This window comes from Fundulus heteroclitus, chromosome 24 (assembly GCF_011125445.2).
Source record: "Fundulus heteroclitus isolate FHET01 chromosome 24, MU-UCD_Fhet_4.1, whole genome shotgun sequence".
Taxonomy (NCBI): Eukaryota; Metazoa; Chordata; class Actinopteri; order Cyprinodontiformes; family Fundulidae; genus Fundulus; species Fundulus heteroclitus.
In genome coordinates this window covers 27,217,459-27,242,897 of record NC_046384.1, presented here as the reverse complement: position 1 = coordinate 27,242,897, position 25,439 = coordinate 27,217,459, and the positions used below count along the sequence as shown (strand labels likewise).

At 41.7% G+C, this 25,439-nt stretch overlaps 2 long non-coding RNA genes across 2 annotated transcripts; both read left to right on the top strand.

Annotated features, from left to right (window-relative positions):
- The first annotated feature begins 532 nt into the window (after positions 1-532).
- On the top strand, positions 533-2,454 carry LOC118557796. The gene is made up of 4 exons (XR_004928014.1): positions 533-584; positions 846-1,067; positions 1,420-1,602; positions 2,362-2,454. It is a non-coding gene; the product is annotated as an uncharacterized LOC118557796 (long non-coding RNA).
- Positions 2,455-3,465: 1,011 nt separating this feature from the next.
- On the top strand, positions 3,466-4,641 carry LOC118557949. The gene is made up of 2 exons (XR_004928145.1): positions 3,466-3,520; positions 3,604-4,641. It is a non-coding gene; the product is annotated as an uncharacterized LOC118557949 (long non-coding RNA).
- Positions 4,642-25,439: the final 20,798 nt, after the last annotated feature.

Here is a 25,439-nt window from a genome sequence, read left to right as displayed (position 1 = left end):
ACAAGATACTTGTTAAAGGGTTGATTTACTTTGGGTAAAAATTATGCTTGGGTGTATTATCAATAAAGTTCAAATAGAAAACCACATACTTATAGTTTCTCATTTTATAGTATGTACAAAATTAAAAACATCACAAGTGAAAAAAATAATAAATTCTAACTTTTTTTTGTTTATAGCACAAAATAATTCACTGAAATAGCAGACAACGCAAAATTCCTCATTCAGTCACGTGACCCACAAGGAGCCGCTGTAGATTTCCGTGACGTCACACTAGTCAGGAGGTAGTCGGGAAGCGGTCATTTTACATGGCGTGTCAGTATTTTTTCACCTTTGCGATGGAGTTTGTATCTTTAAACGAGGACGAATACGAAGCGAGCCAACTTAATGTTAAAAACGAGGAGTGCTGTGTCCAGCCATATGCGTTTGAGCCGTTAGTTAGGCGTAAATTACGGGAAAACACAGAGGAAAGTGGAGAAAGTAGGAGTAGCGATGATGACCACGCTAGTAGGCCGACATCGTCGTCGTCCGAATCCTGCCAGTGAAGAGGATATTGACCGTTCCCATCGACTGACAAATACTGACTGGTAAGTTTTTTGATTCTACGATTTTTTTTGACTTTCGAGTAGTGACCCCTCTGAGAGTGATGTCGATTTAATTGCTTTTATGTCTAATTAAATTCAAATTGATGCTAATGCTAAGCTACTTCTTTTGTGTTTTTGATTTGAATTTTTAAGCAACCTCGTACTGTAGGCATAGTAGACAAAAACTAACATTAGCCATTTGACCATTACTAATTCATATTTTTAGGTGGGTGATTATGAATCGGGATTGTTCATATTTTACAGGTGCAAATGTGGCAACTGTGTGATTATGCCCACAGTGGATGAATGCAAGTGCTGCACAGAAACGCACCTTGTTGATCAGGAAGTCGAGTCAGCTGGGCTGCAATGTATAACCTTACATGAAGGCTTTCAGGGAAACTGCCTCAACCAGTATGTCCTCAAGGCATCTTTTGTTGAATTTTTGGAGGGACATGGTCCTCTTGGAAATGATGAACCAGTAAACGAGTAAGTAGTTGAAAAATTGTTTATTGAAAATACATGTATTAGTGCTAAATTCTAGTCCTACACTGTATGCACCTGTGATGTAGTTATTTTACTGTAAATTAAATGCAGTTGTTTCTGCACCTTAGGCCTATATATTTTATTTAGAAACAGCAAAAAACATTGAAATATAACTACATTGCTTTAGTAAAACACAAAAACAATCATTTACATGTACATAGCAAACAAATATAACATCAATTACATTCAGAACATATCACTTAAGTAGGGCCTAGTTTAAAACAGCATTACAATAATTTTGAAATTTTATTACAGGTCTAAACACTTTTTGCATCATATTTTCTTTCTATTTTAGGATTTACAGGTACATTGCATATAGAAGAATGATCGGATGGATTTGGGGACGCATTGGAAAAGGAAATAGGAAAGTTCTTCCATCCTGTGCAGTAAATAAAATAAGAGAGACCTGGGAGTCAGCAGACTACACTGGTTTTAAATACCCAACTGTGTGAACCTCGACTTCCTAGTTGCCACAACTGTGAATTTATCAACCTTGTCATATTGGTTTTTCACGTATTCAGGAGCAATTTGGGCTTCTAAATCTTGCCTTGCAACTTCATAAGAAGGTATGGCCTCCCGACGAGCCATTACTTCATCCAACAACTCATCAATGTATGCTGAAATAGAAACAATAAGCATTTAATGCATGAAAGTTGAAAAGCCAAGTGTGAAACTGAACATTATACCAAGTACACACCATAAGTACAAGGGACTTTAACTTGTTTGGCTACTGGTTCTCCTTTTTTTGCCTTTGGAAATTAGAGCTGCCACATTTATTTTCCAGCTTTGTTCTTAGCCTGCTGTCTGTTGGAATTCTCATTGAAATGGAGAATGGCAAGCATTAATCTGTAACAGAAATTTTCATGATGAAATAATACTTGGAATTAGGATGACAATATGTCAGTTAAGTTATTATCCATTCAGGGTTTAAGCAACCTACCTTGCATTCATACTGTGGTAGAAGAAGTGCAAGAACTTTGGTGCAAAGAAGCACACCACCTTGTGGTAGCTTTCAACACTTGATGTCTGCACATGAGGTGACAATTTACCAATGTCGGCAAGCAGAGTACGGTTAGTGACAATTGATTTCACCTCAACATGGGCCCTTGAACCTGCAGTGATTGTGAAGGAAGTATTATGAAAAGCCCTTAGGAGACTGACTTTTGAGAAAGCTGAAAATAATTTTTCACCTTCTGCAATCCACTCTCTGTCCTCTACCAACTCATCATGTGCACAGGTTGGAAAGTTCTCAAATGGGTGTTCATGGATGTCTACAATGTGGTTCATCACCGACTTCCACTTGGCCACAACCAGCTCAGCATTTACATCAACTGCTTGCCCCACACCAATATACATTGGTTTGGAGATGCTTGGATTCCACTGTGAGATGGTTCTGTGACATTTGATGATGCGTCAAGCTTTTTTTTGTAATACCCTGGAAGATTGTAAATTTGTATTATATAATGTATCCATATATAATATCCATATTTCTAACCTTACATAACTATATATATATAACTATAGATCTCATATATATATAATATATAGAATATATAAATCGATGACATATATAATAGAAGATAGATAGATATATATATATATAAACTATAATATATATATATAGAATATATCTATAGATATAATATTATATATATCTAACATATATATATTAATATATATATTACTTATATATTATATATTATATAGTATATATATATTCTATATATATATATAAATTATGTAAGGTTAGAAATATGGATATATTACCATTGTAAACATTTACCTACTTTTTTTTGCCATGATTGATATAATTCAAGCCATTCTGCCTACCTTTTGCTATATGCCAGGCATCAAACCAAAGATTAATTGAGGGATAAATCTCACGCATAAACTTTTTAACACTGGAATGACGGTCTGTTGTCAAGTCAGTAACAGTGACTCCAGCATCTTCTAGAAATTGAAGTGACCTCTTTGGGCCTTCCAACTCCATTGCATATGAGTTTTTCACTTCTGTACACTGAAAAAATGGTTAAGTATAATATTAGTTAATCTATAATCCTGTAATTGAAAGAGTACTCAATTAAAAATCACGCTAACATGACGTTCACTAAATTCAATATATATTGTTTGTGGACTCAGATGTTGGTTTGCTCACAAAAACCATGGTATCAAATAAGAATCTGGGTATTTTAACAGCACAACCTTACCTGTACAAGCTGCATGTCCAACACTTTGGAGGTGTCCATGTCCATAAGGGAGTAGCTACCGTACTTGGCAGTGTGCCCTGGTGAGCAGCATCGGGCATCTCCACCTAATCTGACTTTGCTCTTTTTTTTAACATCACAGATGAGCAGCTCTTGCTTTTTTGACCAGAGACTATTCACAGCTGGAATAAGGTATGCCTTCTGTATGTTATAATAAGTACTGACGCAGAATGTTGAAATCATCATAAATTTAAAACAATTGACTGCCTTCACAGTACTACATCCACTAAACATTATGGAAGCGGCTAGCTGTAAGTTGCCAAGTGGCATGGTGCCATGTGATGGCTGACTTTTCCAGGTCTTCACATGAGAGGGGTCAACACTACACTGTGATGTCAAGGTCACCATGGTGCCCAATACCTTTGTAGATATTATTTTGCAGGCATTCCCACATAAAAAACACAAGGCTAGGAGGGACTGAAGACATGATTCGAAGACTATGAACTTCCTCTCTCTCATAGGGGTGTGAGTATATTCTCTAAACAAAAAAAGATAAATACAAAATTTAATGATCACAATTTTAAATTAATCCATTGTGTTATTTGATGTTTTTACTTACTCATCGCTCATTTCCATTTCAAAATCTCGGTCAGAGTCTTCATCTTCCTCAGGAATGTAGTCTAAATCACCATCATCATCATCATCATCATCATCAGCAGCAGCAGCACTACTGTCGTCTGAAAAATCCACTTCCATTGAAGAACAGTTCTTTTCAACCGAGTTGCCGAGCTTAACCTGGCAGGAAAAATCCTTTGCTCTTGAAAGCAGGCTTTGGGTCCCACGATGACATTTGGCAACTGGAGTGACATGCCAGGATTTTGGAGTTTGACATGATTTAGTGCATTTCACAACTATTTCAGTCTGTGACACTTTATTCTGAAAATGAATAAAAAAATGAAATGTTTACAATTCTGAAAATAAGTTTTCAAAAGATCTTTGGGTCGGGATTTATAAAATTCTAATTCCCAAGTCTTGCTCTTTTGTAGAGAAAATTGAGTTTTATGGAAGGAATTTTTAAATTTATATTAGACCCACTCCTACATACCATTCCAGTTGACATTGTCTGTACACATGCATGAGTGGTCAGAGGTAGTTCAAAAGACACATTAGGCTTGGCATTTGTTGAGATGTTGGTTTCATAGCAAGCCTCTGCATCATCCGACGACTCCATTTGACATACACTTGCCTCATAAGCTTGTAGAGCACAGCTAACTGTCTGAAATATATGTAATGGAAGAGATTACAGTGGATAATATATATATATATATATATATATATATATATATATATATATATATATATATATATATATATATATATATATATATATATATATATATATATATATATATATATTATATTTATATATATATATAACGGACAACTGGACTGTTTTTTACAAAGTGCCTTTCGGGCACAGCAGCAAAGATTGTGTGACCCCAGAGACTGAGCCGCACTATCGACTGCCATGGAGATCACGGATGGATGGATTCTGGAAGCCGGAAGCTGGCGTGCTTGGATTGCTTGGACTGGACGGAATGACCGACTGTTCTGGGAGAGGGACAGACTGAGAGTTGTCGTTCCACTGGTTGATCATCTTTGGTGATGTGCCATTTTGGCACATCATCAGGGGGTCTGTTAGGATATCAACGAGGTCAAGTGGAACTAGCCGTTTATCCCAGAACTGCATGGCACACTTAGATGGCACTGACCCAAAAGATTGGCACATATCTATCAGATACCACCCCGGAGGTGACACAGTTTCTTTGTTGATGTCACAGTTTGGATGTGTACAGCCCTTGTATGGGTGTGTACCTAGATACCTATATAATGTTTGTGTGATGAGCAATCGAGGCTTCCTGCCGATCAGGAGCCCATCAGCGCTGGTGTGACTTTAACTGTTTCTCTGTCTTTACGTAGATAAAACATAACTAAAAGTATACTTGTCTGTTTTATGCGTCCTACATTCAAGGTAATAAGTAAGTGGGGGTCGCCTGACTGGGTAAAACGAGCTGGGTCCACCGAGGGTGTTTCACCGTAGACGCGGCACGGTGAAAACAATAACAATTTACTCTCTGCCACAATTGTGTGAAACTCAACAAAGTAATTGGTCATAGGTCTGCCCCTCTGGCGAATCTTGAGTAGAACTCCAGCCGCTTCGCTATCAGGCAGTACCGGGTCAAACACCCAAATCAGTTCCTTAGAGAAAACTTGGTAAGAACTGCAGCGATGAGATTTTCAATGCCACTCGGCAGTCTCCCAAGACTTAGCCTTGCCTGACAGCAGGGAGATGACATAGGCTACTTTGGATCATTATGTGGGAAAGAAATAAGACTGTAGCTCAAACTGTGTCTCACATTGGGCTAGGAAGGAACGACACTGGTCAGCCTCCCCTTAAACAATTCTGGGGGAGATAACTTAGGCTCACGAGCAGGAGCCGGAGCTCCTGCTCCAGCCCCTGGGCCATAGGAGTAACACTAGCCGAGACTGAATTAGTGACAGGATTTTTAGGAGTTATGACAACGTTATGTAAGAGACTGATTATTTCGTTCATATTTTCCTACAGCCCGGAAATAGCCTGGTCTACACCTACACACCACTCAGGTGTCACGGACGGGTCCATTTTATGGCCAGATTCTATTGTAACGAATCTTAGAAGCTGGACCCGATATTTCACATACAACACCAGGTGAACGTTTTAATAGGTTTATTAAAAAGGAGGGTGTAGCTGAAGTGGGGAGTTTCTGGGAATGGGACTGGCAGCTCTGCAGGGGAGAGAGACAGGTTAGTAGCTGAGACCACAGTCCAAGGTCATACAGAGATGGTCGGGGATAGGCAGAGGCACAAATGAGGAAATCAAGCAGGCTGAGTCCAAAGTTCAATTCCAGGTCCAAAATCCCCATATAAAATGGGCAGAGGAACAAACAGACTGGACTGAGAGGCAGAGTCAGCGAACAGGCAAGGGTCTATGTCCATAAATTGAGATCCACAGGAGAATCCGACAAGGGCAACAGGCAGAAATCCAAAACGATCAGAAGTCACAACACAGTCAGCTGAGATCTCGCGAGAGCTGTGCGTAAGTAAAATGGTGACATACATGTAGTTTAAATTAGATCCACCCAGGAAACAAACTGGACGAGGAGACCTTGATGAGCCTGGAGAGCTACCTGGATGAGTTTTTCGACAGCATCGCAATAGGGAAGCCAAAAAGTTCTATATCAACAAACACACCATAAACAAAATGCTCCCGTTCAAGCTCAGTCAGCGCTGCTTCCACAGGAGCTACAGCGATGTCCTGGGATTACATTTTCAGGTGGGGGTGGTGGGGGTGACATGGATGTTTGGAGGGATCCGTGTCCAACCCCGTATCTCAGTTCTGGTCCATGGGTTCCATCCGGGCAAAGTGAGTCTGCATGATTTGGGAGGGCTGGCTAACCAAAGGGGTTTTCTTTTTTTTTCTTTTGTTACCTCCGGGACAGCCAGGAGGTTTGGTGGGTGGGTTGGGAGGTGGAGTTGTTGGTCCTGGTGAGCCCTGCCGACTGTCCATGGCCCCCGGGCTATAGTGGTGCGGCTGGTGGAGCCTCCCTCTACGGTTGGGTTTTCGGAGAATGGGGGTGCCTATCAGAGTCAGCAGGGGAGCTGGCTCCCTGGGAGAGCATGAGGCTCCTCAGTCCTTTTCTCCCCATCCCCGGACTCCTCCCTCTGCCTGCTCGATCACGCTGCCACACATGTAGGACCTTAAGGAGGGGGGCGTTACTGGAGGGTCCCACTTTCTGGTGATGTCCCTCATCCCAATTTTATCATGCATTTTACACACTTTTCACATTTTCACAACACACATATATGTAGGGCATTGTTTGGGGGTGAGGGATAAAGACATCTGGAGGGGGGGGGGTTATTGTGTAGGCCTCACCTCCGATGGCTCCCTCCACCCCCACTCACATTTAGACATTAAGGGTTCTGGGTAGGTTGCTTGGAGGGGGTGTGCTGGCACCAGCTACCTTCTGGAGGAGTGGTGGACTGTGCCTGGCACCCTCTTTAGTACTCCCGGTTTTAAACACACTTGAGAACAACATGCAACAACACAATATTTGAGCAGGCGGAGGCAGGGTCGGGGTCTTTCTCACACCTTTGTTCTCCGATTGCCGCCCGGAGTCTGGGGCCTGGAGGAGGAGTGGGCCACCTGGTCCGGGGTCTTTAGCGCGCAGGTGTTGTAGGGCCCGGGTGACTTGCCGGGACTGGGGCTGACACTTCTGCTCTCCCCTAGAATGGGTGGGGGGAGGGATTTGGTTAGGATATTGACGAGGAAGAAATGGGCCTGTTAGTTATTTAGGGGGTGGAGGGTTCTGGTAGAGCGGCCCCATCCCCTGGGGCTTGTGCCTGTGGTCATCTGGTCCAAATATGGGATGGGGGGTCGGGACCAAAGCGCAAACCGGGTAGGTCAGGTTGTGGTGGTGCCACCACCCCACCCCATTTTGATTTCAAGGATCACCTATGGGTCCGGGGGCCTGGTACCACTCTGGGGTGCCGGTGCCTGGACCTTGGAATATGGGATATGAGTGGTATGTGTGAATGTGTGTAGTTGTTTATTTCTCTGAGAGTTTGTGTGTTGTGTTTTGGGGCACTAGGGTGGGAAGGAGTGAATGAGATTGTGTATGTTTTTTTTTTTTTCTTTTCTGTTTATTTACTTGTCAGATTTGTGTCTGAACTACTCCCTCTCCCAAGAACGTCTCAAGTCTCCGCGACAGGTGGGAAGTGTGGAGCCCTTCCCACCTGTCCTGCCCCCCTTTGCTGGCTGGCGCCTTTGCCCACTGGTGCATTGATGGTACTCGGTGTCTGGGGGTGGGTGCTGGCCCATTCTTGCCGGCTGCTTCACGGGGCCTGCCCCCCGGGGCTTCAGGTCCTTGGGGCCTATGGCCGGCTCCGCTTCAGTGCAGCCCACGTGCTCATCCCCTGGGGAGATTTCCTGTGTTGGCCCCTCTTGGGCACCTTTACTTTGGGCATCTGGGTTTTGGGTCCACTGGCGCCGGCCTTGGTGCTCTGGGGGGGGGGGGGGTGTCTTTGACTCTTCACAACCACTATTGAGCATTTTTGACATGGACAAACCTCACAGATACAAGCACACTCTCACAAACAACTACAGGAGCTTGGTTCCAGGTACTTAGAGATTCACTTCCTTACAGAAAACTTCTATTTTTATCATCAGCTGCCACATTATGCATGTCGTATCAAATAATATTACATATACTTCAGTGATGGAATCAAGGTGTTACTTTATTGTATCTGTAATACTGTGTCCGTTGGTTGTGCTGTTCTTTTTACATCTCTCTTTGCAGGTGATGAAGCAGACTGAAAACGTTTTATGATTCTTTCCCTTTTATCTCCTCTTTCTTTCACCTTTTCTCCTTTTCTTCTTTTCTTGTTTTTCTTTTCCTCTTATACTTTCTCATTGTGGTGTACATATAACATGAAATACTCCCTGCATGAATTATAACAAAACTATTTACAAGTATAAATCAAGCGGAGCACTATGGTGGAAACCGTACTGCTCCACTTGTGAAAGTAAAATCAATTGGGCTCTTTTAGGCATTAAGACAACAATTCTTATTGCCACATTGCCAGACAGGACACTGTGTAAAAAAATGCTGGAGGGTCTACTCATACGGTGGTCTTCGAGAATCTGGCACCAGCACTCAGGAGAAGACAGGCTTAAATAGTGCCAAACACAGGTGCCAGTAATCAGGGCAGTACCAGGTGCTTGCAATTAGGGCATTGGGTTGGAACCATCCAGAATGCTGAGAATGACTACAGCAGTCAGAAACAGTAAAATAATAACAACTGTAGCTGTGAACATGACACCCTGATGTTACAAGTCCCTTAAAATACCCCTTAAAAGTCCACCTCTTAACTACATGTTGTTTAATTATGCACACCAAGCACAAGGCAATGCAGCACGCCCACCACAGGACCACTGGTTCTGTGTCATTAAACAGAATAACATGAAACACAACTAACTCTCCTATTGATTTTGATTGGGACATTTTGTTACAGACAAAATGATGAATACAAAAGAAACTTATAAACTGACTAAGTGGTGTTTTAGACTGCATCTGGTTAGCAGATCTGTTTTCTGATCCAACGTGAAGCCATAACTGGTTCTGAATGAAGGCTTTATCAGGCAGCCACACTCCCCCTTGCCACCTACATACAAAATACCGGTCTGTACTGGCTTATACTTTTTACCACTGGTTAAGATCAAAATTATTTGTAACTCTGATCACTCTTCCTGCTCCTCTGTTAACCCCAACTGCAGCAGGAATTACTGATGGCCACAAGGTGTGAAAGAAGATCAAACAGGTCTGTGGAAGGCAATGTTTAGACTGAGCTCTGAATATTAGTGCTGTGGATGGATCAGCCACAGCCCATATGGCCCATTGTTGTTTTTATGCGTGAGAAATTCCATGTGTGCCATGTATGTGTGTGAGGTCAGGGAAACGGTCATTGTGTGAGTGTTGAGAGCCCTGCCTTAATGTTATCTGCTATGCTAGCAGACATTTGGTGCTAAATTAAAATTACGTTTAAAGCTCTATTTGGTCATAATGAGCGGACTGGAAAACACAAACATTAATATCCCGTCGATGTATAAAACCCTTTTGTAAATAAAGTATGTTATAACCTAGTTTATTTCTCTGCTGGACCTCTGCCGTTGTCTCTGGTTGAGGCAACGGGGCGTCTGGTCGCAGTGAATTACTCCAAGGTAAAGCTGGTTATCTGAGCCCCACCTTTGCGCGGCAGAGGTGGGGCTTGTTCCCGGGTCAGTCTTTTTCCAGCACAGCTTAGAATGATTATAAACAGCCTGTTTCAAGGCAGTCATCCGTTCAAGTTCTGATCTTGTTAAAGGCAGGGGTATACTCAACTTTGCCGACCCTGCATATTTGTAGGTCTCTCCACTGTGGCAGCAGTTCCATGATTCCTGTAAAAGTCTCACATTTATTTGAGTCTTACAATTTTATTTGATTTCTTCTCAGGGCTTGATTGCACAACAGTGGAAAGGAACCACTCTCACAACAGAGAGAAATCTCCTGAAGAACCAGGCTCAGTATAAGTGACCAATTGGAAGTTTGATAGGACAAAGCAGACACATGTAAACACAGAAGCAGTGAGACTCCTTAATGCCTAAGAAAAAAAAGCTAATTGATATAAAGATGATTTATTTTGGGTATAAGCAGAGTTGAACCCCCCGGTTCAACTCCCAGGTCTGGGGGCTGGATATCCTTCTGGGCAGTGTTCCCTCTAAGCTGCGCTCATGCACATTTGTGCACTGCATCTGGATTCAGTGCGCACAGCAAATCTATGCTGCACAGTAAATAAAGTCCAAGCTGAACTGTAAACAAAATAATGATAAACCAAGTTTTTCTGTACCATTTCGCAACTCTGGTGAGATGGTGTTCTACAGTCCCGCTCTGTGAGCATCAGGTGCTGATTGGAGCGCACCACTGATTAATGGGTTGGACAGACACCTTTATAGTTGGGCAGGTTGCGCTGTGCGTCTTTGTTCTGATTCATCATGATTCACCATGGCAATGGCAGGAAATAAGAAGCCTGGAAGTGTGCATTTCCTGCAAGTGGAATATGAAATCTTTAATGATTATGGAGAATATAAAACTATAAGAAACAATGCTTTTGCTGCAGAAAAAGAAAAGCGAGTTGGTGGCAGGGAATTGTTGAAAAAGCCGATGCATGAGTGATATGAGAGTTATTTGATGGAGAATTAAAGCTGTTTTCTCACACTTCATTAATTCAACACAAAAGACAGTGTTAGAGAAATGTGAAGGTAATCATTTTATTTGTATTTGTCAGGGTTCTCTGTGTTTTGGCTGCTCTAACTCTACTCCTCAGGTGTGTCTAGTTGGCTGAGGAGGCGTGGTCCACACCTGCAGCTCGTTGCAGGCGGCTTCCTCTGGCGTCTTAAGCAGAGCGCTGACAGATGGAAGACGCCGGAGCCTTAACCAGTCGTGGTACGACGTGGCCTCAGTCCCAACTCTCGGAGACCAGCTTGTGAGTTTTTTGTTACTCTTCATTTTTGGATTAATTTTTGAACCTCTCTGTTGCTTCAGATTTTGGTGCTTGGATGCACTCACCTGTCTTGACGTCTCGTCCGAAGAAACAGACCAGCGGAACCTGCCTGCTCAGATTTTGCTCTGGCGCTCCCCTCATACTTCCTGGAAGTTACCCAGCGAGGCCTGAGATCCCCTCTCCCGGGTTCTGTTGGTTCTGTGTTCACTCTGGTCAATCCATCTGTCAACCGTTGCCGATGAGGCTCGCTCAGGATTCCTCGCCAGCTACATCAGCCGCCCTCAGCCACTAGCCGCCTATCTCCAGCAGAGTAGTATCATAGAGATCTCCTGACGCTACTTCTTCCCGGTTAGGTCCGCCCAGCCTAATGGTAAGCAGCGCTACTTCTAGCAATTCTCCGGGTTCTTCCTTCAGAGTACTCACTCACTCTCTCTTGCAGACTTTCCAGCCGTGACGTTCTGACCCAGCCGATTCACCTGTAGTTCCGTCCGTAGACCTGCCTGTTTTCCAAATAAAATATCTTAAAACTGTGCATTGCCTCCCGTTCGTATCTGCATGTGGACTCGTCACCTGAAAATCATGACAGTATTAAGTTACAGGCATTTAGTCTGTTTAAAGAGCTGGCTTGCAGGAATGTTCTATTATTTTTAACCCCACACAGGAAAAACAAATGCTTCTATCCAGCTGCATATGTTAATCCTACACCTCTTTGTGTGCCAAACCCCATGTTATAAACCCCCTGTCCCTTCTTTGAAGTTCATAATAAAGGCAGAGAGAAAGTGGTGGCCCGGTGCAGATGATCCCAGACTGTCAGGAAGGGAACTTCTCCGTTTGGTTTCCTCTGCCCTATCCTGCAGGACAGCCTAAACTTGTGTTTGTGTGGTTTTGTTTGTAGGATACTAAGGGTTTATTTATTATCAGGCAGAAGGTGCATTGATTACGAAAGGCATTGAAAGGACATGGCAGCAAATCATGATGAAATATAAAAATACAGTTTAATCAGGTAAGGGTCTGGCCTACCCTTGACCACGTGTCGGCTAGCCGCAGATCCGCTAGCCCGCTGCTGAAAGAACCAACGTTTCCTGGACCACTGCTCTCCCTTGGATGGCCAAAATGAACTGAACTCACACGAGGCACCGACAAGTTTAGCAGAGGACAAACAGGGAAAGCTAAATGATTTATTTGGAAAGTTTTGTGATGCGGTTACATTGTGTTTTAAAACACATGGGGCTACTGAGTAGCTCCCCATAGCATTTTGATAACATACCATTGCCAATGTAATTCGAGTGTTTTTTTTTAAAGGTTATAACAAACATTATCTCCACAAAGAGTTTTATACATTGATGGGATATTGATATTTGTGTTATCCGTTCCAATCATCATGGCTAAAATCCCGCTAGCCAAAATGCTTTTTAGCTTCTGGTAACTTCCGGTTCCGGAAATGGGTGTGAATAACTTGACTCTGTTTGTGCTGGTTTTTGCAGCAAAAAATGTCGTTTGTGCTGCCTTAGCTTTAAAAATATTTGTCACAATTTATCTTGATGAACCCAAACACAACCACACACTGAGCCTTGTTTTTAGAGCTTTATTGTAAAAGGTGAGTTGTGGAGAAGGAAACCAGAGAGATTGTATCAGACTGGAGCAGGAGGATGGTGTTGGCAGGAGCAGGAGGGCTGTGGGTGCTGTGCTGTGGAGTCAGAAGTACGCTGGGAGCCAGGAATAGCCAGCAACATGGCAGAGAGAGTTCTTGGAGTGCTGGAGTAGCAGCAGCACCAGCAGCACAGCAGAGTCCTTGCCTAGGTGTTGATGAAGGGAACTCTGGCAGGCAGACGTAGGAAGCTCTGGCTATCAGACGTGGGAGCTCTGATTAGCAGACGTAGGAGGCTCTGACTAGCAGACGTAGGAGGCTCTGACTAGCAGACGTAGGAAGCTCTGGATAGCAAGCGTGGGAAGCTCTGGCTAGCAGACGTGAGAAGCACGAAGCTGGACAAGGTTTGGATGGAGAATGATGAAAACAATCTGGTGGGGAAGAGCAGACTGAGGGAGGTTCAAGTAGAGGTGTTGGCAGGTGTACTGAGTCTGTGACAATTAGGAACGAAAGGTGGAACTAACGAGGAGGTGGAGTTAGAGCTGGGCTGCATGAGAGGTGAAAGTGCTGAAAAGTTCATGGGGAGACAGGCAGGTCAAAAACTGCCTCATGACAATATTAATGAAAGGTTAAAGGTCATAAGGTCTACCAGCCCCCCCACTTTTATGAAATCAGACATAATTGGTGTTAATCACCTCGGCTATGTTTGTGCTGGTTTGTGCAGCATATGAAATTCACAGTTTCAGCATGAACAGATGTTCACTGACCTTTGAAGACCTCAACAAACTATTATTAAAATCATTAATGAAAATGATAGCAGTACAAATAAAAATGTTTGCTATACAGAAATATATATATATATTAGGGCTGGGCAACGATTACAATTTTTAATCGCGATTAATCGCATAATTTGCCCGATTAATCATGATTAATCGCATTGTATGCGCAAACTCCAAGAATGAATTCAAAAGTAGTGTAAAGAGCACTTTTATTTTAATGTTCTGGTGCCATATGAACAAAAAGTGTTGTAACATTTGTAGCACTTATCTTATTTTATACTGGATATTTTCAACCCATCTATTAAATTTAGTGCACTAGTTGATCTTTTCTTCATAAGAGAACAGCAAGCACTGCAGCCAAAATATGGCCTTTTTTGACCTGCTGTATATTAGCCAGTCCCTAAGCTTGATGTATCATGAAACTGTTGACCTTTCCGGTTTTGTGATTTATATTTTATTATTACAATTAAATAATAATAATAATAATGTTATGTTCATAGTGTTTTTTTCGCTAATCCACCTCTTATATATTTCCATCCTTATGTAATTTTGTCTGTGTTGTGTGCACCTGCCTGTTGCTTTAATCCTATAAATGTCCCCGTCGTGGGATAAAAAAAAGGATTAGCTAATGTTATCTTATCTTAAATAACACTTTTTAATATATGTACTGGGTTCTTTCAAGGTCTTAATTACATGTTATGTGTGGGCTCCAGTAACATATGATAGATAATATCTACTTTGAAAGTTAACATGAACTGCTGCTGAAGATGAACACTGATCTACCTGGATGTTCCATGGAGGACTGAAACGCCTCAGTCAGAGACGTCTGTCGGGGCAATGACAGAAGTTTCGTCTCCTCTCTCCGTTTCTGTGGCTCAACGTTTTCATGTTTTTTCACGTGCTTAGATAAATTTGTTGTGTTTCCACTGAAATTAACTGGCTTTTTACAAAACATACAGCTTGATTTCATTTACGGTATTAAAATAAAGCCAAACGGTGCTACTTCCCCAGTTCATGTTTTTTCGCTGCTGCGGTCTCTCTCAGCTGTTTGTGTGTTAAGTTTGTGTGAGAGCTGAGTGGGCGGGCCAGGCTGAGCCTGCGTGCTGATTGGCTGGCGCCGCTGAGCCATGTACGAGAGGGGAGGGGGAGCGGGAGAGTGCTGCCGTGACAGCGCGCTGCAGTCAGCGCGCGTGCTGACTGACACTGACTGAAAGCATGTGAGCAACATGCGTTAATGCGCGATAAAATAAATATCGCCGTTAATAGTCTAATGAATTAACGCAAAATTAACGCGTTAACTTGTCCAGCCCTAACATATATATATTAAAATGCATATTTTAAAATATATAATTTTTTTTTACTGCTATCATTTTAATGATATTAATAATAGTTTGTGATTCCTCTATAGCCTCCTTGGTAAGGTCTATTCAGGGGTTCTGGAAAGGAGGGTCCGTCGGATAGTCGAATCTCGGATTCAGGAAGAGCAGTGTGGTTGTCGTCCAGCTCTTCACCCTCAGCAGGATTCTGGAGGGGGCATGGCAGTTTGCCCAACCAGTCTACATGTGCTTTGTGGATCTGGAGAAGGCATTCGATCGTGTCCTCCGAGGGATCCTGTGGGGGGTACTCCGGGAGTATGGAGTACCGGGCCCTTTAATAAGGGTCTCTGTACGACCGGTGTCAGAGTCTGGTCCGCATTGCAGTAAGTCGGACTCGTTTCCAGTGAGAGTTGGACTCCGCCAAGGGTGCCCTTTGTCATCGATTCTGTTCATAACTTTTATGGACAGAATTTCTAGGCGCAGCCAAGGTGTTGAGGGGATCCGTTTTGGTGGCCTTAGGATTGCATCTCTGCTATTCGCGGATGACGTGGTCCTATTGGCTTCATCAGGGCGTGATCTACAGCTCTCACTAGAGCGGTTTGCAGCCGAGTGCGAAGCGGCCAGGATGAAAATCAGTGCCTCCAAATCCGAGACCATGGTCTTGAACCGGATAAGGGTAGAGTGCCTTCTCCGGGTTGGGAAGGATGTGCTGCCCCTAGTGGAGGAGTTCAAGTATCTTGGGGTCTTGTTCACAAATGAGGGGAAGATGGAGCGGGAGATCAACAGGCGGATTGGTGCGGGGTCTGCTGTGAAGCGTGCGCTCCGTTGTGGTGAAGAGAGAGCTGAGCCAAAAGGCGAAGCTCTCGATTTACCGGTCGATCTACGTTCCTACCCTCATCTATTGTCACAAACTTTGGGTCGTGACTGAAAGAATGAGATCCCGGATACAAGCGGCTGAAATAAGTTTTCTCCGTAGTGTGTCTGGGCTCTCCCTTAGAGATAGGGTGAGGAGCTCAGTCATCCGGGGAGGACTCAGAGAAGAGACGCTGCTCCTCCACTTCGAGAGGAGCCAGTTCAGGTGGCTCGGGCATCTGGTTAGGATGCCTCCTGGACGCCTCCCTGGTGAGGTGTTCCAGGCACGTCCCACCGGGAGGAGGCCCAGGGGAAGACCAAGGACACGCTGGAGGGACTATGTCTCCCGGCTGGCCTGGGAACGCCTTGGGATTCCCCCGGAGGAGCTGGCCCAAGTGGCCGGGGAGAGGGACGTCTGGGCCTCTCTACTGAAGCTGCTACCCCCGCGACCGACCCCGGATAAGCGGAAGAAAACGGACGGACGGAATAATAGTTTGTGGAGGTCATCAAAGGTCAGTGAACATCTGTTCATGCTGAAACTGTGAATTTCATATAAATTAAAAGTTGCTAACCTATGAATATAAATAATTTAATTTTATCTTGGAAAAAAATGATAGCGGCACAAACGAAAGTTTTTGCTGATCACACCAGCACAAACGTAGCACAGTTGGTTGACACCAAATTTATTTATTTTTGCAAATGTGAGTAGGGACACGGGAGTGGTTGACCTCTGATGAACTCTAAAAACATTTCTTTATGTCTTTAAAATGATAGCTGCACAAACGAAAATGTTTGCTGCTCAAACCAGCACAAACCTATTACAAACGTATCACACCAATTTTGTCTGATTTGAAGAAGGTGGGGGGGGGGGGCAGGATGTCTTATATCTTTAAAATTATAGCGGCACAAACAGAATTTTATTCTGCACAAACCAGCACAAATGTAGCACAAACGTTTGACACCAATTTCGTCTGATTTGAAGAAGGTGGGGGGGCAGGTTGACCTTTGATGACCTCTAAAAACATTTCTTTATATCATTAAAATGATAGCGGCACAAACGAAAATTTTTGCTGCTCAAACCAGCACAAACGTAGCACAAATGTTTGACACCAATTTTGTCAGATATGAAGAAGGTGGGGGGGCTGGTTGACCTTTTGACCTTTACCTTTTCATTAATATCTTCAAAGCCAAGGCAGCACAAACAACATTTTTGCTGCACAAACCAGCACAAACACAGTCGAGTTAATTGACACCCATTTTGTCTGATTTGAAGAAGGTGGGGGGGCTGGTTGACCTTTGATGACCTCTAAAAACATTTCTTTATATCGTTAAAATGATAGCGGCACTAACGCAATTTTTTGCTGCTCAAACCAGCACAAACGTAGTACAAACATTTGACACCAATTTGAACCTGTTGGTGAGTTTTTTCGTCCTACCTTTGACTAATCCTGGTTCTCCTGTTTGTTATGGTTTTGGTGGTTGGATGCACTCACCTGTCTCAAAGTCCTGTCCAAAGGATCAGACCAGTGGAATTTCCTCGCTCAGATTCTGCTCTGGCTCTCCACCTCATACTCCCTTGGCGTTACCAAGTCGGGCCTGAGGTTCCCCTCCTGGATTCCACTGGTGCTCTCTGAACTCTCTGAACTCTGGTGAAACCGTCTGTCGCTCCAGCCAGTTGAGGCTCGCTCCGGATCCCTCGCCAGCTCCATCTGCCGCCCTCCAGCCACTAGCCACCAACACTACCTAGGGTAGGCTCACAGAGTTCCCTCGGTACTCCTTCCCCCGGTTAGGTCTGCCCAGTTAATGGTAAGCAGCGTACCTTCTGGCATATTTCCTGTTTCAAGCCCTTTAGTCATTTCTCTCCTCTCTCTTTGCAGTGTCTCCCGCTTCAACGTTCAGTCCTTGCTTAGGCTACTTGCAGCCTCGTCCTTGTTGTCTGCACTTTTTCTTAAATAAACATCTTAAAACTGTGTTTGATCTCCCCATTCATATCTCCATGTGGGCAAAACATCTGAAAACCATGACAGAACTTTGGTTTTTTAACTCAGATAAAATGTTATTTCAGCAAATAATGTTTTGTTTAACTCAGGATTTGCATTGTGAATGGGTTGAAACACGTGCCAAATGTTCTAAATTAGGTAAGCTAATTTAACTTCATTCCATGTTCTTTAAATTGAACTTTAATTATTTATCTCAGATCTGCAGTGAACCAGGATTCACTGAATTTTTCAGATGGTGATTAACCCCTTTGTTTTGTCTTTTGTGTCTTTGCATGTACATAGTTCTTTAGCTTAGCTTCTTTTTATCTTAATTTTGCTTAAAAGTTTAATCAAGTAACTAGCCTAGTAAAGAGGATTTGTTGATTGAAATATAGTGTTAATTCAGATAAACAGCATTATATAGTGATGTTCTCTGGATGTTCATTTTATTTTTGTTAATTAATTATTGAACTTGAAGAGGAGTTAGCTCTTCAAGTTCAATAATTCTCCTTATTCTATGTGTGTGCAGTTTGCTGTTATAAGTGCTTGAATCATCCCCTTCAACTATTGTCCTGATATCATCTCTACAGCTGATATCCACCAGACAATACCTAACAGACAGAGTGTTATTTGGTAAACATTAAACAACTTTAAACACTGTATACTTGCACAACACATTCCTGACAGTGTGACATACAGCTGCCTCTGAAGGATTTTCTGTCTCCTACGTTATTAAAAAGTTGCCATTGGCATCAAATCGAAGAACAGCACAAAGAAATTGTTCAGAACTGAGATCGTTCCCTTGTGTTAGAAAAGCGATGTGTGGCTGAGAATATGGAAATAAATCATCTGATGACCCCAAAGTGCTTTACACTGGTCAGTCATGCACACATTCACACCCTTACGGTGGTGAGCTATGTTAGTAGCACAGCTGCCTGGAGAAGATTGACAGAAGTAAGGTACACAGTACAGTACCACATGCTTGTGGTAAATCTCATAGCAGAAAATTTCAATAGTTTACGGTAATAAAATTGGAACTCTGAAAGATGTACATGTCAATCAGTTCTTCCTTAGCAGAAACCCCTACTCTGAAATAAAACATCCTATACAGCTCTTTAAAATATATATTTTTTTCTTTTTCATGTAATCAGGCTAAATCAGTTTTATCTAAACTAAGTAATCTAAAATAAATGATTGCTGTAACTTAATTATTTTAGTAAGCCATGTAGCTTGTAATAATTAGCAGGGTAGGACATGAAACAATTGCATTAAAGTAACTAAATATGTCTAAGTAGTAGCAAATAATGCATGAAATCTTTAAGTGGAAAGACTCTCCCTCTTGTTTTGATCTTTTCTTTAATAATTTCAAATTGTATTACTTCTGACTGAAACTTGTTAAATCTGCATCTGCAAAAAATAAATAAAAATATCCACAAACACGTCTAAATATCTTTTATTTTAGTTACGTGCTCCAATCTCTTTTAAGTTCCTTATTGTTCTTGTCACTGTAATCTAGGGTGACCATTTCAATATCACCAAAGAGGAGGATATTATGTAGCATATCAATAAATCATTACGATGTATAGTACAACTATGATTGTTTTAAATGTGATATTTGTGCAGCTGAATAGCAAAAAGTGTTGCTTTACAGTATTCGTGTTTATTCAACACATTGTTGCCCTATTCGCACAGTATTAGTTTTACCTAGGGACCACATGGCATTTGTAATAATTACGGCGCCGTATGCAGACATATATTAACTGGCTAGTGCTGTCAGGAAAAAGCGACAGAGTGAGGACTCTTATTGTACAATGCGATAGACAGGATCCTGTCCTGTCAGGATAAGAGTTTATATTGGAGAAGCAGCCAAAATATGCGACTGCACGTTCAAAAATCAAGCTAAAAAAACGCAACCCACGAAATTTACCAGCGACTTTAGAAAAAAAGCAAGCCCAGACGCAGAGTTGACAGCTCTGCTTCTGTCACGCAGCTGCAGCGCAGCTAATTAATTACATGTAATCCCTAGGTAAAACAAGAACAGTGCGAATACAGTATTGGACATTGTGGTGAAGGCAACCCTGCAAAGTTGAAAAAAAAAATCAGCTCCCAAGCCTGGTGTCTCAAAAAGGACAAATATGCATCTGGGGCATTTAAAATCCAGACTGTCACTGGCAATGTTACCCATAATTTGTCATGTGTCTGAGCAAACATACAAACTCCCTGAGCATTCACTTGACCCCCGTGAGCAACATCAAACGAGTACACTGAGGGTACATTATGCCTGTCCAAAACTTGAGTTTATATCAAGCTACATGGTTTCATAAAAGAATCAAGTTACAGCAATAATTTCTATTAGGTTATTTAGTTTAGATAAAAGCCCGATTACGTGAAAAAGACAAAATTCTTGGATTTTTATTTAAACAGCTGTGTAGCTGTAAAGCTTATTTCTATTTCAGAGTAGGGGTCCTACTAAGAAAGAACTGAGAGATGTGTACATCTTTCAGCGTTCCACTCTTATTTCCATTAAATTATTTACATTTTCTGCAGTGAGATTTAGCTCAAGCATGTGGTGTTGTGCAGCCTCTCTTCTGTCAGTCTGCTCCGGGGCAGCTGTGGCTATTAACATAGCTCACCACCGTCAGGGTGTGAATGGGTGAATGATTGACCAATGCAAAGCACTTTGGGGTCGTCAGATGATTTATTTCAATATTCTTACCCACACATCTCTTTTCTAACACAACGAGGGAACGCTCTCAGTTCTGAACAATTTTTTGTGCTGCTCCTTTTTTTATATACCAACGGCAGCTTTTTAATAACATAGGAGATGCAGAAAATCTTTCAGAGGCAACTGTATGTTGCACTGTCAGAAATGTTACTGTTGCATTCAGTTGTAGTTTAAAGTTGTTCCATAGGCACAGACCCACAAGATTAAAAACAGAACTTTATAGAATGAAAGCAATAATTTATTCTGTGTCAAATTTTGGCACTTCCATTTCTACTTTTCTATTCATATATTTTAGTTTCCATTCAACTATTTTCCCCCAACACAGTTAGGGCTACTGCACATTTCTTCACTTAAATAACACCACCTTTACTTCAGCTGGAAATATACATATAGCCTATTTGAACAATATAAAGTGAGGTTGGCACAAATTAAACACTTACAAGACAATTGATGTCAACTCATTTTTAGAAGGATGGGTGACCAATGCTTCCAAAAAGATGAACATATCAGTTATTCAATAACTCACACCATCCCAACATTAATTGCATATGTTGAATATAGCCAAATAATGATTTAGTTGAGTATGTTGAAACATAGGAAAACGTAGAACTTAACCACACAAACCAACTCGCTTTTTCAGCAGCAACAGCATTATTTCTTATGGTTAAATATTCTCCATATGCTTTCATTAAAAATCTATAATTCCACTCGCGGGAAATGCACACTTTCAGCCTTATTTCCTGTCGTTCCCATGGTGAAGCGCGTTATCTGCGTTCTATTGATCAGGGCTTTTTTCATGCTCGTGCTCGCGTTGAAGTCATGGTTGGTTGAACACTGAGTTTAGTTACCTGACTGATATCACCTTTTCTGAAACTGAAAACCCGAGTATGGCAGAGGGAGGAAGAACTACTCAGAGTAGCAGCTTTCTAATCAGCGTAGCTTGGTAATTTTTTCTTTAACGGAGACCAGAACAAAGATGCACAGCGCAACCTGACCAACTATAAAGGTGTCTGCCCCACCCATAAATCAGTGGCGCGCTCCGATCAGCACCTGGTGCTTACAGAGCGGGCCGTGGAACACCATCTCACCAGAGTTGCAAAATGGCAAAATTTTGTTTACAGTTCAGCTTGGATTTAATTTTCTGCGCAACATAGCTTTGCTGTGCGCGCTGAACCCAGATGCCGAGCACGATTGCGCACAAGCGCAGCTTAGAGGGAACACTGGTCACCAGCCTTACGCTGGACGCGTGGTCACCCTACTGTAATCCGTTACTATTGTGTTCTTTCCTTCGTTATTGCAGTTTTCCAGTTTTTGTGTACCTCTGCAAGATTTTGCAATGTATGCTTTGTTCAGTAAAAAATAAAAATAATGGAAATAAAACTAAAACAAAATAATGGGGGTGACATCACGTCCATGTTTCTACGTCACATCCAGTAACGATGCATATTAGGGACGCCCACACAGTAGGAACGCCCACACAGTCGGAACGCCCACAGTAGCAACGACCACACAGTTGGAACGCCAATACAGCGCTGCAGGTATACCTTACTAAGTTTGTGTGTCTGCTCATACACATGAAAATTAGGGGGAACATTGCTTCTCGGATGCTGGTACCTGGACCTAAGAGTATAGAATATGTATAGTGAGTGCGAGTCAGCCATTACTGTACAGTTTCTAATGCTTATTTGTTTCTTTATTATTTACAGTTGTGCTTATCTGGAAGCTCCATTTGCCTTTCACTTTGTTGATGCTACTCCTAAATTTCCCCATTGTGGGAATATGAGGACTATTTAGGTTCACATGTACATCCACTCATTAATTCATATACCACTAATGTTTACTTAGATTGTAAAGCTTTTCTTATTGTGTTAAACATTGGTAGTTGATAAAAGTGATTAACAGAAATGAACTGATTATGACATTTCTATTAATTGGATTATTTTGTCTCTCTCTACTTTTTTAAACATGTTAGCTTACAATATCTTCCTTGACCCAATTCATAACTAATGATTCATTTGGATATACTTACATGTACGACAGTCAGAGGACAAAGTTAGAAGTGACAGAATGGAATAGGCAGTAACGTCCTGTTTGTTTCTTACTGCCAGTAACAACAGAAACTATGAGTAGACTTGGCATTTGACAACTTATCAATCAGTTTAGTTTGGTTAGACATGAGATTTGAATTTATATTTATTTACACCTCGCAAATTAAACATTATTTTCATACAACTAAAAGTTTGTTTCTCTTACAAGATAATAAAACTATGTAAAAGACTGTCATTTTTTAGGTTCATTAAAAATAATGGCAAGTTTAAAATGATTAGTAACCTTGTCAGTTTTCAATGGAAAAAAAATCTTTACTGCCATTAAAGCAATCAAACTAAACTTTCTCTCCTGCTTTTTACATGTTTCCGCTGGTATTTTGACAATTTCTGTTTGAAAACGTGTGTCCTTGCAACTTGAAAGTCATGAGTGCTTGTCCACAAACATTTGGACACACACTCAAAAACCGAGCAGTCTCTAGGTACTCCCCTTTCAAACTAAGTACCTTATCTGCTTAAATAACCTTAAGTTGCCATGAATGTTTCACATTCTCACAGTGATTTAATATGTGATACAGGAGAGAAAATAGGACTTAGGGATAAACCAGACTTCTGTTTACAACTCAGATACAACTTAAAAATCCAGTTTTAAGATGGATCTTTATTCCCTTTGTTAAAAGGAGCTTGCCACAAAGACACAATTTAGTACCATTTCTTTAGCTTATTTCAAATAAAACAGAAGTAAAAGCAGGGTAAATATACTCGGAAATAGGACAGCAAGCAAACTTTTAAAGCAGCTGGAAATAAAGGGTGAATAGATATAAACAGAAGAACAGGAAGGGCAACAGCAAGAAATTGAAGACATAAAGTGGCATGGTTAGATTAGCGCCGATGTTCTTGTCCTGTATTAGTTATCTCAGCCTTTCAGTGTTAGCTGATAGAATTGAAGTGTTTAGTATATATGCTAATCATACACACAGGCACAGGACTATCATTCAGCTCTGCCAAGAGTCTCCTCTCGCCACCTAATCTGTCCATCCACTTCTCTGGTGACACCTAACCCTTCAACTTCACACTTAACTCATGTTTATCCTTCAGTGTTTCGTCTTCATCCATATTCTTTCCCTTTGGGATGATGGGAAGATGAGAAATGTACCTTTTTGGAGTGCAAGCAGATTAAGTCCAAGCTCAGGGGTTATCCTCTGCATACACAGTGGCCTAAGTGTAGAGATTTCACTGAAGTATTAATGGACATGGACACTACTATCATACTTCATTGTTGTTTCTTTTGGTCTTCCTGGAAAAGGACTAGCACTGCCAAACTTGCCCCACTGATATCACAACAACAACAATTAGTGGAAATAGTTTTTACTGAAAGGGTGGAAGGTGTGGGTGCAGTGGTGTTTGCAGACACTTCCCTTGGAATGAAGTGATGGGGGGCTAAATGTTTAACAAGGCTGGATAAGACAGCTTCTGGCTTTGTCCTGGAATTATCAGTTACTGACTGGAGGTCAAAGTTGGTGTCATTGGTGGGACAAAGTTTTCTGGTAGTGGATGAAAGCAGCTGTTGTCTCTGGTAATGGGCCACTGTGTTGATTCAAATATGATCAGAACTCATGAAAACCCTTTTATTACAGTAAAAGAAATAACACTTGTTTCTCAAAACTATTAAAAATGACATTCTTGTAGAACATTATTTTAGAGATAATATGGTTAGTTTGCTGCTTAGTTGCAGTAATTGTTAATTTTCTGTGTTAAATTTTCTTTCTTGCTCCACCTGTTTTTAGGATTTGTCCAGATTCAAGCAAGTTTAGACTAGGGCTCATTCAATGCAATGATTTCAAATTAACCACTACAGATAAAATAATGAGTTAAAAACATCATTTATGGACCTCTGGTAACACTAAAACACACACTCCAACCCAGTAAGTGGCAGTAAATCCCCCGTAGTTCCTTTACCAACTGTGAAAAAGAAGTATAAGATGCATTAAGTCCTGCAGCACTTCAAAGAAACACTGTTCAGTTCAGTGTTTTATATTGACAAGTTGTCTAAAGATACTTTACAAAAAAAGATGTTGCCTCAAAAAATTATTTTTGAAACAAGGGATTGGGAACATATCTTACAACATTTTCCAGTGTAATTGGAGATGTTTGGGTCGTTTCTCTTCAGCTTTGTTCTGGTTAACTAGCCCCCCCTTCTTCAGCTGCCCCATCTTTACTCTGCTTCAGTTGCTCTTCATCTCATCTGATTTGCTTTTCTGGTTTGCTTGGCATTCTTCCAGCCCCTGCCCCTGTATTCTCATTGTTCTCTTATTGTTTCTTCCATTGTTCTGCTCGGTTCTGATCACCTGCCATGACCCTGCTGTTTCCACTGCCTGTTTATTCCACCAGTTGTTCCTTGAACTGTTCCACCCATGACTACTTCAAAATCACCTACGCATCCATTGTCTAGACCCCCTTATCGGTGCAGATAAGGGGGTGTAGACAGGGGAGAAAGAAGAAACTCAGAGTTCTTACAGATATCTAAATTAAAAAGAACACATGAATAAACCAACAGACTAAAACACGAGGGATGAACTAAAAGGACAGCAACAGAGAAATAAAGAAAACAGATATGAGGAAATCCAGAAACTCAAACACAGAAGAATCATAAGATTGCTATGTTTTATTTGTTTAAATTTAAAGCTCTTC